Raw genomic sequence first — 14,106 nt, forward strand, 5'->3', positions numbered from 1 at the left:
GCACAAGTCATGGTGCTGCTAGGTCTGCCAGCATCCTTGAGCAGCAGGACTCTGCCTGCAGCCAGCTTGGTCCCTGCCAGAGCTCTGGACAAGGCAAAGGTACCACAACTAAAGCAAACTTCTGGTGCACTCCAAGATTCAGCACTTCTTGCTTTTCAGCCACCAAACTCAACAGCTTTATGATAGACTTGCAGAGGAGAAACCAAAGGAGGGAGTGAAAAAACTAAAAGCAGGTAGAAAAGTCCTAGAAATGAGAAGGCTCCCAAATAACCCCATGCTTTACCCCAGCAACAGTAGGTGCTGGCTCCACCAAGACCAACATGGCATTGAGGTGCCCGTGATCCTACTGGATTTACCAAGCTATGTCATTACTTTTATACTCTGTTTGCTTGCCTGGGAGTTCTCCTGCTTTTGGTTAATGTATTATTTTAATAACCACAGAGAAAAACACAAAACAGGAAATGCAAAGAGTCTCATGATACATCCAGTAATCGAGAAATAACCCTCCCGCCAGAGTTATCAAGTTTTCCTGGGTTGCTCCCGAGCCCAGAGGAGCCCAAGCCGCTGGCACTGGGGATGAACCTGCACTTCCTGGCTCTGCCTGGAGCTGTGTCTGACCCTGCGTGGGAATGGCCTGGGGTGCTGTGACGTCCCTAGGGTAGTGACCCTTCAGGGTGAGGGACAATCCTGCATGCTGAGCAGCCACTCTGGGACAAGGACTGCTGGGCCTGATGGCAGCATTTATGGTAATTAATGGGAATAAGAGCAAGGAGCTGAACTTCTGCAGCTCCAAATGAGCCTGGGGAGCACATGTAGAACAGTCACAGCTCTTCTGGACACCCAGATAGTAAATCTGGAGAAGACCTGCAGATGAATGCATGATGTTCTTTGATGTTCTAGTGAGACTGAGCACTGTGGTCTTTCCCTCTCTCCCTCCCCCCAGCCAAGCAGGGGTCCTTTGCTTCAGGCATTCCTGTTCCCACCAAGGGCATGGCAGGCAGCTGAGACAGCACCCAGAGAGCGAGAGCCACTGGGATCCTGGCCAGCCCAGACCCTTCGTCACCTGGGCAGCTGCCCATTGAGCTGAGGCACTGACCCCCTCATTATTCTGTGATGAGACGCTAACTAATCACCTCTGAAGGCTGAGAGCCCAGGCATCCTCCTCAGCACCCTGTACAAGGTGACCAGAGGCCAGCTCGGGAAGATTCTCCTTCATACAAGGGACACAGTCATCAACCACCCCAGCGAAGTGCTCCACTCATCTCTGCTCACAGCTTGTCTCTGGCAGCCAGGAGCTCCCCTGCAGAAACAGAGGATGTGGAAAGGTCCTGGGAAAGCCAGGCACAGAGAGGTGCTCTCTTCTCACTCGGGGGCTTCATTTATAAAACAGTAGGAAAAAAAGAGATGACCCTGAGAGGTCATCTGGCCCACTTTGCTGCCTGAAGGCAGGATCAGCCAGACCTCAAACATTCCTCAGAGACACTTGCTCAACCTGTTTTTGAGACCTCCAAAGGGAGACTCCTCACCCACTCCAGGGCTGCCATCTCCTCCACACCAGAAATAATTTTTCTAAAACCTCATCTGAATCAGTTTTACTGCAGTTTAAGCCTATTAATTTGCACTGAATCAAGGAAAACCATGAAAAAAATAATTCTTCACCTTCCCCCCCCTCCTCTCCAAGAACATTTAAGCATTTCTGTTCCCCTTCCTGTTCAGAAAATAATCTCTAGGGACAAGGGCTGAAAAAAGACTTGGAGAAGCAAAGGCCCCAACAGCCTCAGTTTCCTCTGTCAAGAAACTCAGAGAACTCACTACCCTTCCTTTACGGGGGATGAATCAAAGTGATTTATTTGATTTGAAGTGGCAGTAAAAATGTTATAACCAATCTGTAAGGTAGGCATGGAAAAAAGAAAAGGACAAGAGAGTGTTCACCAAAGGGCTCTAGAAAAATCATTAACTAAACTGGTGAACTGTTAACACCAACACAGAACTCCTCACTAAATTGACCACAATACCAGAAAAATTACCTGTAGCAAATACCAACTGAATTTGAAGAAGTTAGAGGGATGCAGGGAATGGCAGACCAATAATCCTGACTTCCCTGCCAGAAAAAATGGTAGAAAATCAGCATAATGAAGAGAACTACCAGTGCTTTGGAAAAGGAGAGTGAGGCTGCACAGACCCATGGGGCTCCTCAAGGCAGCCAGCAAGTGTGGGGACACAGGTAATTCAGTTAATGCCAAACTCTGGCATCTCCTCTTCTGTCCTCCTACCAGGTCAAGGCTATGGAAGATGACAGAGCATCATGCAGCTCTACCCAGGGCCATCTGTCTCCACAAGTAAGAAGAGAAGAAAGCAGGTCAGCCTTTGCAATGGAGTGAATGTACCAGGACAGTCCCAGAAGTTGACTGTGTTCTCCAAATATTCACAAAGGACTTGGAAAATGAGAAGAATGATGAAGTGTCCAAATTTTTCAGTAATAGATAAATATGCAAGTTGTTAAATATTAAAACTGTCTGCAAAGGGATCTCATGGTACTGACAGACTGAGAAAACATGCAGGTATGAAAAAACATATCTAGCTATTTTACAGAGGGATGAGCTCCAGGTTAGCTCTTAACAAACAGGAAGGATCTTGGAGTCATTGAGGGGAGTTTTATGGAAACTGTTGTTGAATCACCTGAAGTGGTCAGAAGGCAAACAGACTGTTAGGCATTAATGTAAAAAACAAATTAAAATAAGATTTCCTAGATAAAGCTGCAGTGTGTCAACATCTTGAATATTACAAGAAGTCCTGCTCACTCCATCTTAAACAGAGGACACTATTTCTGTACAAGTAGAGATGAAATGAACAAGAATTTGTCAGCTTAGTGCAGATGGGATATGTTAGAGCTACATAAAGTAATGAAAAATATGGAGAATTCATGGCACAAAAGACCAAGAAGAGCTGGTAAAAGCCAAGATGCAGACCCCAGCCCTGGCCCAGGCTGTCCCACACTCCCTGCATGTTCTGGGGCTGCAGGAGCACACAGATGGGGTTGTGCCCTGGGGCTGGCACACCCACATGGGATCGAGGCAGCACCACAGCCTGTGCTCACCTCCCTTTTGGAGGACTTTTGCCACAAATACTTGGGCTAGAGACCCAATATTAGAACAAAACTGAGGTTCACAGTCAGTGCCAGAGAGCAGGGAGAGACCCTTCCCACCATGGGCTCTGGCAGAAGATGAGCAGAGCTGGCCACTGCCTCATCTATGGGGACAGTCCTGGACTTCTGACTGGCACCAGCTCTCTGGCCCTCTCTCTTGCAGGCATGCCAGCACCTTGGATCCCATTGAAGACTTTGAGGGAATAGTCAAGTGTGCAGGGCCAGGAGAAGCACACCATGATTGTGTCCAGGAGAAACACCAGGACACCAGCCCTCCCTGCTGCAGCTCAGGCCAGGACTATTTTGCTGGCACTGCTGGTGCCACAGTCTGCAGTGACTGGAAATGCTGTGGTTCAAAAGCTCCTTGGCAGGTGAGTGACACCACAAAACAGAGAGGAGCAGTGAGGAGATGAGCAAGAAGCCTAAGGCACAGCAACGATGCCTTTTGAGGGTTCACAGCATCTTGGGCAACTCCATCCCATGTCTGCACGTCGGTTCGGAGATGCTCACTCCCCACTGATCTGCTTCACCCAGTTGTGCCATGTCACTGTCACAGAGCATGAGGTCATGAGGGCAAAATACAGACATTTTCATATTTGTGGATATCAATGTCTGGCTCAATACACCCTCTTCCCTGCTGGAAGTCTGTCAGGGCAGCTCTGAGCTAAATAAGTTACATTCCCTCATAGATTTCTATTCCTTCATATGCTTCAAAAGCACAAGTAGAAGTGCCCTACTACCTTCCACCTAACCTTTGCTGCTAACACTGACCTTGCTGTGAGAATTACAGACAAGATCCTCTGCTGGGGTCTATCAGGAGATGGAGAAATGATTGCCACAGGCAGGTGCAAGGCAGAGGTACCAGCTCTGAAAGCCAGATGTGCACCTACACAGTCCATCACCTCCAAGTGTCAGAGCACAGACACTGTCACAACTCCTGGCACCAGGGAACCCTCCGGGAACATCTGCATGGCCAGGGTGGAACAGGCCCCATGTTCTTTCCTGGTCATCTCAGTTTCATGACATGCCACCAAAGCAGTGACAGCCCCTGGCAGGCTCAGCCTGCTGGGCACTGCTGTGCTCTGAGGCACAGGGCAAGACCAGAGAATGCTCCTGCCAGCCCCACCACCCTGCTGGAACTCCCAGATCCTCTTCCCCAGGTCTCTTCCAGCACTCATGATGTGTGAACATGTTTATTCCAGCACGAGAGGCTCTTCCCAGTTTATTTTAACCCCTCAGCTCTATCAGGTCAAATGAAGCCACCCTGACACAGAGATCACTCACAGACAGCAGCAGGAACCAGGAGACCAAAGATACCAGAGATGCTGCCAGGACGCTGGCATAGAGCTACAGCAGAGCTGGAAAGTGCTGTGGCATGCTGCTGGAAGGACACAGGAGAATAAGGAGGGATGAGGCAGGGAGATGAAGTGGATGTTAACCATGAAGAAGATGGAAATGGGTGGTTGGAAAAGGAAGAGTGCTTCAAGGGGCCCCAGGAAAAACTGCAGCTTCCATGACTCCTGGGCATGAAGCTTAGCCATCAGGATATGGGGCTTTTTAATTTACCTCCATAAAGTTTCAAGAGCTGTTATAACAGCAAACACACCTTACCCACATGTGAGTCACAGACAAACACATTCACTGATAACAAACACATTATTCTTAGAGAGACTCAGGTCCTACCTCAACAGGCGAATAACTCAAGACAACCATCCCAGTCCCCTGAAGGAGTGGCAAGAGGTGGGAGAGGAGACAAAGGATCTACAAACTGCCAGTGCAATACTCCTACGCTTGTTCCCTTACATGTGCTCATGAGTATCACTATCTTTGTCCCATCTCAAGGGTCAGCAGTGCCCAAGGGTTTGATACAACAAACCAGCCCCTAATCAATATCTGCATCTCCTTCTCCTTTTCATTACAAAGCTGGTGAGCAACAAAGAGAAGTGCTGAGCCTCAAGAGGGATGTTTATTTGATTATCTTATGTGCAGGATTAGACGGTTTAGGTGAGTCACTAAGTCTGGATCTTTTCTGTCTCATTGCACAAGCATGACCATGGTGTTGGAGAAACTCTCGCTACACACCTCACTGTCCTACTGACAGTGCTGCTGAAGCAACCTTCTCCTCAGCTCTCCTACGGACAGAGAGGTCCAACGCAGGGGCAGCAAGTGTCACTTCTTCTAGCACAGCCACCGTGGTGACAGTAGAGGTCAAAAGGACATTTTTGGCCAAGTTTCATCACAATGTCTGGTTATACTGTCTCTGTCTGGTCCACACATCCATTTTGGAATATCAAAGGCAAAGGGAGGTTCTTTGGTCACCCCTGACTCACACCACTAAATGAAAGTAAAGGCAAGCTGGCCCAAGTCATGGGAGAACAGCTCATTCTGCAGCTGCCTCCAAGCACAATGGAAGCAGTTTGGACTCACAACCCAGTCAACAGCATCCAACCTGTGCTGATCTGTGCACCACCTCAGATCCCCTATACAGCTCACCTTGTCACTCGGGGACAATGCCACAATGCCACAATCTCCGTACTTCAAGGCTCCCTTACACAATGACCTTCTGCACCATGCTGACAGTGGTTTGGAGGTTAAAACTATTCCACAGAACTCAGACAAGTCTTGCCCCTCAGGAAGAGCTCAAAGCCCTGGGGAACCCCAGGCTGTGCAGACAGCCTGGCAGCTTGTTGCCATTTCTCCCACCACTCAAAACACAAAGCCCATATTGTCCTTTGGGAGCAACTTATAGGTGGCACAGACATATGAGGTCCTCCACAACTGATATGTCAAACACATTTATAGGAGACAGCTCTCACCTAAAGCAACTCAGCAGTTATGGGCCAGATACAAATACTCGTCAAACCCAGATCACTTTGCTGCAGACACTGGAGTATTGTTTCCTCAACTAGCACATTTCTACAGTGGGTTTCAAAGTTAAAGCTTTGAACGTGGACACCAGAAAGAGCATTCTTGCTCTTCTAGAAAGAAGATAAGAGAGCAAAGACTGATAATGAAATTCTCCTTAGATTATGCCATAATTTCTTCTGAAGCATCACATCTCCAGGGGGCTGCTCCTGGAAGGAAACCATAGGGCTCTCCCAAGGTTGACGTGGACTGAGAAATCCTCTAGGACTCTTCTGCAGATGAAGCTCAGCAGCGGTGTTGCCTGCACCATTGCTCAGAGGTTACAGAGCCCTGACATGGATCTGAACCACCATTGTGGCCATTTCTGGAGAAACCAGTAATGGCCCAGAGAAGCCTTATCAGGTCACGAGTGAAACACAGGCCTGTGTCACGTTTGCACATGAACCTGTGCTCACCAGGGAAGAAGCTGCAGGCAGGAGATGGGCATGGGCTGGAAGAGTCACCCTGCTGGGCCCTCCCGGCTGGCGCAGCGCCTGGGGAGGAAGGTTGCCTGGTCGCCCTCCCCCTTGAATATCCCTGGGCTCCAGCACCTCAGCCAGGTGCAGAACAAAAGGAAACTAATGATCTAGTTATTGCTTCAGCGCCGAAGGTTTGAAGGTCAGCTGCTCGGCGCTCATTGTACGGGCGAGCGCTGCCGGCGCTGCCAGGGGAGCTGCCCCGCGGCTGGGCAGGGCCAGCACAGCACAGCTGGCTGCTGAGCGGGGACATGAAAGGGCTTTTTCTAATGTAATAACTGACGGCCTCTTCAGTGCCGTTTGAACTGTTTACAGACTGAGTTAACGATTACAGGCAATGTGTACCTTGGCTGCTGCCCAAAATTCTTACCCGCCCGTCAGATATTATCAAAGAGCCCTTCACTGCTGGCCTGGAGTCCTTCCAAAGCACAGTGCCGAAATGCCGGTGTAGAGGAGGGGCCTTTGGAGCTCAGCCGTGAAACCCAAGCTCGAAAGTCACAGATCTGCCCTGCCGAGGTGTCCCAAGGACCGGCCGCCAAGTCACGTAGAGATGGGAACACCTGAGGGGTTCCTAAAGCCCCTCATACCCCGTGGTCTACTCTGGGTGGGCTCTTCCCTGGAGGACATCACCTAGGACTTTGTCCATGCTGGCTTCTAGACTTTATTAGAGGACACCACACAGTCCACAAGCTCTGGCTGTCCAGGTTTCCCTCCCTGCACAAGGTCGCTGCCAACCATACCCTGTGCTGTACACGTAGGCTGGGTGGTTTGGTTAACGCTGGTGGTTACACAGCTTATAGCTACTCCTGCCAAAAGTGTTTTCAACACCCTCATGCCTAAAAGTGTGGACAAGAACAAACCAGGTGGTGGGAGATTAGATAAAATCACTTCCATTGTTATTTGTAGCTGGAAAAAAGCAGGTGTAGGTAGAAGGTCTGGCTAGATTTGGGTTAGAAAAGAAGTTCCAGCTCTCTGGGGCAAATTGCACCAAGTCTGGAAATCCCGTTGAAATGAAGGGATTAAATCAAGAACTGGCAAGCTGCTCTAATTACAGCTGAGGAACACAGAGCCACATTCAAGCAGCACTGAGGCCACAGAGCAAACTTCTTCCAAGGCAGGAAATGCCACGGCTGCGGTCGATGGCTCCGTCCTACCAAGAGTCCTGGCCAGGTTCAGGGAGAGCACAAGCCAATCTCTGTGCTGTGCATTGTTCCTGGAAGTGTCTTTCAAAGGCAACTTCATAAATACAACTATTTTTGAATGTCCATTTCATATAGAAACATGCTGCTGGGACTGTCAGTCCCCCTTGCCACCAAACTTTGGGCTGCAAAATGCTATTTAATATGGTTCACTAGACCACACGCAGACTGAGCTACTGTGACTTCCAGGTAACTGCAGACCATTGTTTAAAAACCTCTGCTTCAGTCCAGCCCAGGGTTTAAAACTCTCAGCTATACCAGCAGCATGAACAGATGCATCCCATGCCTTCCAGGAGGCTGTAGCAGTGATGGTGTGCCATCACCCTCAAGCTCTTTATAGAAAAGGCCAGAGAATGAAAGCATGAAAATTCCTGCTAACAATTTGCTCCTGTGTTCCCAAAAGGAGGCATTTTGTCCTGCACAAAAATGCAAAAGCCTCTCTCTCGTAGGCTGGCAAGAGATGGAGTTTCCCAGGGATGCTTTCCAGAGAAGGGGCTGATGCCTTCACATGGTGCCAGTTGTGTGCTTGAAATATGATGTGTGTCAGCAGGTCCCAGGCATGGGGGTGAAGACTGAACACCTAAACAAAAACATTATTTGCTTTTTAATCACATACCATAGCAGCTTCCCATTGTTTAATCACTCTGATGTAGGTTTTATTTAATAGGAATGAGAAAGTGGCTGGTGAAGGACACAAGTATCTCTCTGTTGCAGGATGTTGCAGACTTGCCAGGAGATAGAAATGTGGATGCAAATATATTTGCTGTGATTTGATTCCGTAAAACTTGCTGGTACAGTGCAGTACGCTACCAAAATTGGTTTCTCCTACGCTTACTTGCTAAGACATGAATTCAGGCCCTCTGGGATCCACAATTCCCTGGCTGCTATCGATGACATCACTAACATCTAAGGAGCTGCAGGAATGCTAAGAATGCAGCTCCCAGCTCCTGGGGATGCTGAGCTCATTGGCTGCTCCAGGAGGCACAAAAGATGGGGTGTCTGGGGCGCAGTCCCAGCTCATCTGCAGCCTCCCCCTTCCAATGCACATATATGGTCTTTATAAGGCCACTTTATAAGGCCACAGGGTCACAGAAGGTTGCACCAGGTTAAACAGCAAAGTTGGAATTAATTGAAAATTTATTTCAACAGTGTCTTCAGATGTTGAGCAGAAATGAGTTTCTCAGCACAGACACACGGGGTCAGACCCAAAACGGATGTACCCCTGTGACCTGTCTCTCAGAGAGGGACCTTTCCAGCATTACTGGAGTTACTGATCTGGAGGACAGGCCCAGAGGACAGGTCACTCAGAAAGGCATCCAGACAGGTCTTGAAAGCCTCCAGAGAAGGAGACTCCACAGCCTCTCTGGGCAGCCTGTCCCAGGGCTCTGTCACCCTCACAGGAAATAAGTTCTTCCCCATGTTGAAGTGGAACTTCCTGGGCTCTGGTTTGCATCCATTGCCATTAAAAGCAGCAGATGCAGAGGGAGAAGCTGTGATTGCAGCAACCACCTCCACCCTTCAGAACCAGGAGAAAAGGCAATCAAGCCTAGGAATTGGACTCTGGATGAGTCAACCCAAGGTATAGATGGCTGATTTTACAAAGTGTAGTGTAGTTTTATCGCTGAGCAACCATATCAGAAGCTCTAGGAGGTGCTGGAATCTTTTCTAGTGGTCTGTCTCTCGCAGGGACCAATATCATTGTTAAGAAAAGAGTGACCTGTCCTAGATTTGGACCTGCTCGGGCAGGGGGTTGGACTTGATCATCTTTGGAGGTTCCTTCCAACCCCAACATTCTGTGGTTCTGTGATTCATCTTGCTGTACTCCCCCTCACCAAGGCAGGATCCCTGACCAAGGGTCTATTACACAGCCATGCTGGAAGCACAGAGAACAGGTTTTTAATGTTGTATCTCATACCTCCATGCTGCATGACTCCATAGTTTGCCCCGACGGCCTGTGAAAATGGCAGGTGTCCACCTCCCAGGGCAGGAGAGAGCTTATTCCCACAGCTCTCACCACCAGAGCCATGGTCCACACAATGGGAATCTACAGCTCACTTTGCACAAAGCAAACTTTCCATATGTGGAAACTGCTGAAGCATCTGTTCACAACTGTCTGCAAGCTCTGGAAGGGACAATCCTTCATTAAAGCTCAACTGATTTCTCCCCCAGTACAATTCAGTTGATTTTCCCACCGAGACTCCCAAACGTTACAAGGAACAATGTGTGTTTGTGTTGCCCAACACACCAAGCCCTTGGTTTTCTCATGCAATCTGCATCACTGTCACTGGCTGAGGACAAAAAAACATTGTAGCCCAAACCTGAAAGCCTGCAGAGCACTGCTTGGATGGTTTCTGTTGTACTAGGAATCAGTGCAGCACTTGAGAACACAGGGATAAATCATTAACAAGTCATTATTGTTCACAGGTATTTTTGGCAGGAAACCACTGAGGTCAACTTGGACAAGCTGCTGTGGGGTAGAAGGGGTGGCACTTTTTCTGGAGAAGCATTCAAATGCTCCTTTAGTACCAAAAAACAGTCTGGAAGTGACCCTCCTTGCTGAATCTAATCAACATGGAGAGCCACAGCCCCTCCTTCCCACCCTTCTTGGCCTGAGCTTTCTTCCCACATCTGTAATCAAGTCCTTACACCTGCAAAGCACCCACCATTCTTCTGGCAACCACAAAATGACAGTGCTGCTCATCCCCAGCACCCCTCACAGTGTGGGCAGCTTAACAGCCCCAACAGCACTTCTCACTTAACAGTCCCATAACCTCACTGCTCACATCAATCACTTTTGCTACTAGGGGTTGGGGAATTCCCAAACACTGCTGCTTCTCTGTCCAAGGATGGCTGTTTCTCATTCTTTGGAAACCTGCACAGATGCCACTTCTGTACAACTATATCAATCATTCCTTCCATCCCCAGCAAATATCATCATCTTAGTGGGCAATACAGCATCTTTGTGGGGAGAGGGTGGGAAATCCAGATGCTGTTTGCTCCCATGGCCACCACTCCTGGCAGCTGAACCACCATCAAAAGCCCTCTCCATGGTTAATATTCTGGAGGCTGGTCCATCCTCACAGCTTCTAGCACTGTCAGACACTCCAGCTCCATGAAACACTGTTTACTCTTGTCATTAATTTCCCTGCTTCAGTGGCCAGCTGGCCACTGACCCCCCAGCTCTTTAGCTGTTGTAAATCAAGTGCCAAAGGACACTTGCAGAGCACCATGACGAGGCAATCCCTCTGATTATGTGGATGTGTTCGTTTTAAAATTCAGGAAGCAAACAATTCTGACACAAACAGCTCAAAGGCTGTTGTGTGCTACTCAGTGTGTCCTCCAAGCTAGAAGGTACAACATCAAGATGGGGCTGCCATTAAAGGCCTAAAAATCTCCTACAAAAAACACAGAATCAGCCTGGCCGCTCTGATGGCTGTGAGCCTAGCCAGGGCTGGATGGCTTGGTGGTGACTTTTTTGCCAAGAAAAAGTGCGTTCAACTTTGACATTTATAAAACCAACTTTCATAAGCACAAAAAAATTCCTTTCCAAACTCACCAGCTTCTGGATACATTCACAGAAGCCAAGAAAACCAGCCAGGTAACTGAGTCCAGTTCCTGAACCCACACTTCCATCCTTCTCTAAAAAATATTGACTCTTCCACCATGAACCCAGGCAGGGACTTTTGTACTGCAAAGGGAAGCAAAAGGGAAGCTTTACAAAAGCTTGAACTATGGTCAGGCAGCTCAAAACATTTATTCTGCACAGCCTGAGGTCATCAGCTCCCCTCCTCCATCCACGTATTCTGAGAGTGGAGGCTCTGCCTGCACCTGGAAACTGTTCCTTCTGAGGATGTTCCTCAGCAACCTGCCCACCACCCTGCCCCATCTCCATCCTGAATCCACAGCTGGGCTGAGTCTCAGATTTTCCTGAGCTTTGACAATTTTTTTTCTTTAAGAGGCTGAAAATGTACATGTAATTGCAGCCCGAAAGGGCAGAAAAATAAAGAGTTACTGGCTTCATGGTAGAACTATGAGACCTGGGCTACAAACAAAACTATAATATGCACAGAAATAGTGGAAATAGGATTTGGGAGCATTTCATATTTCCAACACTTAAGAGGCAACTGCAGGGCATCTCTCAAAGATGGCAATTTCTCTGTCACCCACCATAAGCTGTCTGTAACAGTGATGGCAGATGGGTAAGTGCTCCAGGAGGTGCTGGTTGTTTTTCAGAGGTAGTAGAGCCTGCACACTGACCACAAGTGTTTCGCCCTCCTAAGGACAGAATGACATCTGTCTTCCCCAGCTGCAAGGCCAGCTGTGTGCCATGGGTACTCTCTAGGACCTCTACTAGAAGGGGCAAACTAAAATCTGGTGGTCACCCACCCCTGTGTGCTGCAGTTTTGAAAACTGGGCATTACAAAACCCACAGTGCATGTTTCCTTCAAGGAGAAAACTTCATTCTTTCCCTAGGTTGTCCTACAGCTCTTGAACTTGATGTTGATGAGACCTTCCCAGGATCTCATGATATCCCACTTCTTTACCTCTGCACAGAAGAGATTTATGACAGGGCTGCCATCAAGTAGGGTTCAACTAGACTGGTTTTTCCCTGGAATTATGACCAACAGGATTCAAACCAATATTCTGAGTTTGGCACAGTTGTATATTGACTCTGAGTTACAGCCTGAGCTACAGTTAACATTTCCAAAACCTTCATGTGACGGAGCACCCAACAGAGAGACATCAGAGACTAGTCACAGAAGCTACAGGAATCATAGAATCATGGAATCATGTTGGTTGGAAAAGACCTTCAATATCATCAAGTCCAACCATTAACCCAACACTGCCAAGGCCATCACTAACCCATGTCCCTCAGCACCACATCTACACAGCTTGGAAACCCCTCCAGGCATGGGGACTCCACTACTGCCCTAGGCAGCCTGGGCCAGGGCCTGGCAGCCCTTTCAGTGAAAAAATTGTTCCCAATATCCAATCTAAACCTCCCCTGGCACAACTTAAGTCCATTTCCTCTTGTCCTCTCACTTGTTCCCTGGGAGAAAAGAACGACCCCCCTTGCTCCAACCTTTTTCAGGCAGTTGCAGAGTGAGAAGGTCCCCTTTCAGTCTCCTTTTCTCCAGGCTGAACACCTCCAGTTCCCTCAGCCACTCCTTGTAAGACTTGTAATACCAGAAGGAGAAACAGTCTTCTCAGCCTATCGGAGCATGTACCCCAACCCTTTCTTTCTAGGGATTGTTCACTTTCTGGCATTTTGCCTGAGTACTCCCACTCCCTGAGCTGCACCTGAAAGCTTCAGCGACTCTGGAGTGCCCCTAAAGTCAATGTGCCCTACCCCAGAACTGTGCCACTGCCCCTGCTTCCACAGCTTCCAGGCTCCATTTCCCTCGTCCTTCAGAACCCCAAGACTGGGGATGAACATCAAGTTGATTATAAAACAATTTCTTTTGTTGATAGAAAATTCTTTGCAGGGTGTGAACAGCAGGAGAAAGAAAGGACTCCTCTGAACTTCGAGCTGGCTGGAAACCCCCGGAGGGCAAGAATCCGATCCCTTGTCTTTGAGGAGTGCAGGCCTGTCTGTACAGGCCACAGAAGCAGCCAGCCCAGGAGAGCTTTGTGTGTGCAATGCTGACAAGAACACACACCAGGTCTCTCCCTGCCAGGTTCACGAGCTGCCTGCATATAAAATGGCCTTGTTCCTCCCGCTGGCAGCTCTGGGCAGACCGAGTCCTCCTCACCTCACTCATCTCCCTTGGCAGAGGCAGCCCCTTCCCCAGCATCTCCCAGCCCACCCGGCCCTGCACGCCCTTCACCAGTTGGATCATCCACCCACAAATAAAACCTTCTCTCCTGCTGCTCCAAACCTATCTGTGCATCCTCCCAGAGCTGCTCAGGAGGAAGAAAGTCTCCATCCACTGACCACAGAACCTGGTCAGGGACACCTTCTAAATACAAACATCCCAGCAAATCCTCTGCCGATTGCAGCAGGCGCTGGATGCAGCAATTCTGCAGCTGCCACCACATGAGCTGTGACTGTCTCAATCAACACTTGTAAAAATAAATCACAGCATCACAGAATGCCAGGTTGGATGGCACCTCAAGGATCATCTGGTTCAATCTTCCTAGATTTAGATGAGATGGCACAGCACCTTGTCAAACTGAGTCTGAAAAGTGTCCAAATCCTGAGGATCATAAAGTGCCAGCATTTTGCAAACTGGGCAGAGCATGTTCCTCAGGAGCAGACAATTTGTTAACCAGTACCAAGCTTGAGAAGCCAAGCTCCCCAGGTCTCATGTTTTTCAGCCCTGTGAAGAAGCCTCCCTCCTGTGATTTGCAGCCCTGCCCTGGATCAGCCCCATCTTCTTCC

At 48.8% G+C, this 14,106-nt stretch overlaps 1 protein-coding gene across 2 annotated transcripts in view; it reads right to left on the reverse strand.

Annotated features, from left to right (window-relative positions):
- The window catches only part of RNF43 (ring finger protein 43), a 63,122-nt gene that overhangs the window by 20,394 nt on the left and 28,622 nt on the right, over positions 1–14,106 (reverse strand). The gene's annotated exons all lie outside the window — the stretch shown is intronic.

This window comes from Apus apus, chromosome 18 (genome assembly GCF_020740795.1).
Source record: "Apus apus isolate bApuApu2 chromosome 18, bApuApu2.pri.cur, whole genome shotgun sequence".
NCBI classification, from domain to species: Eukaryota; Metazoa; Chordata; class Aves; order Apodiformes; family Apodidae; genus Apus; species Apus apus.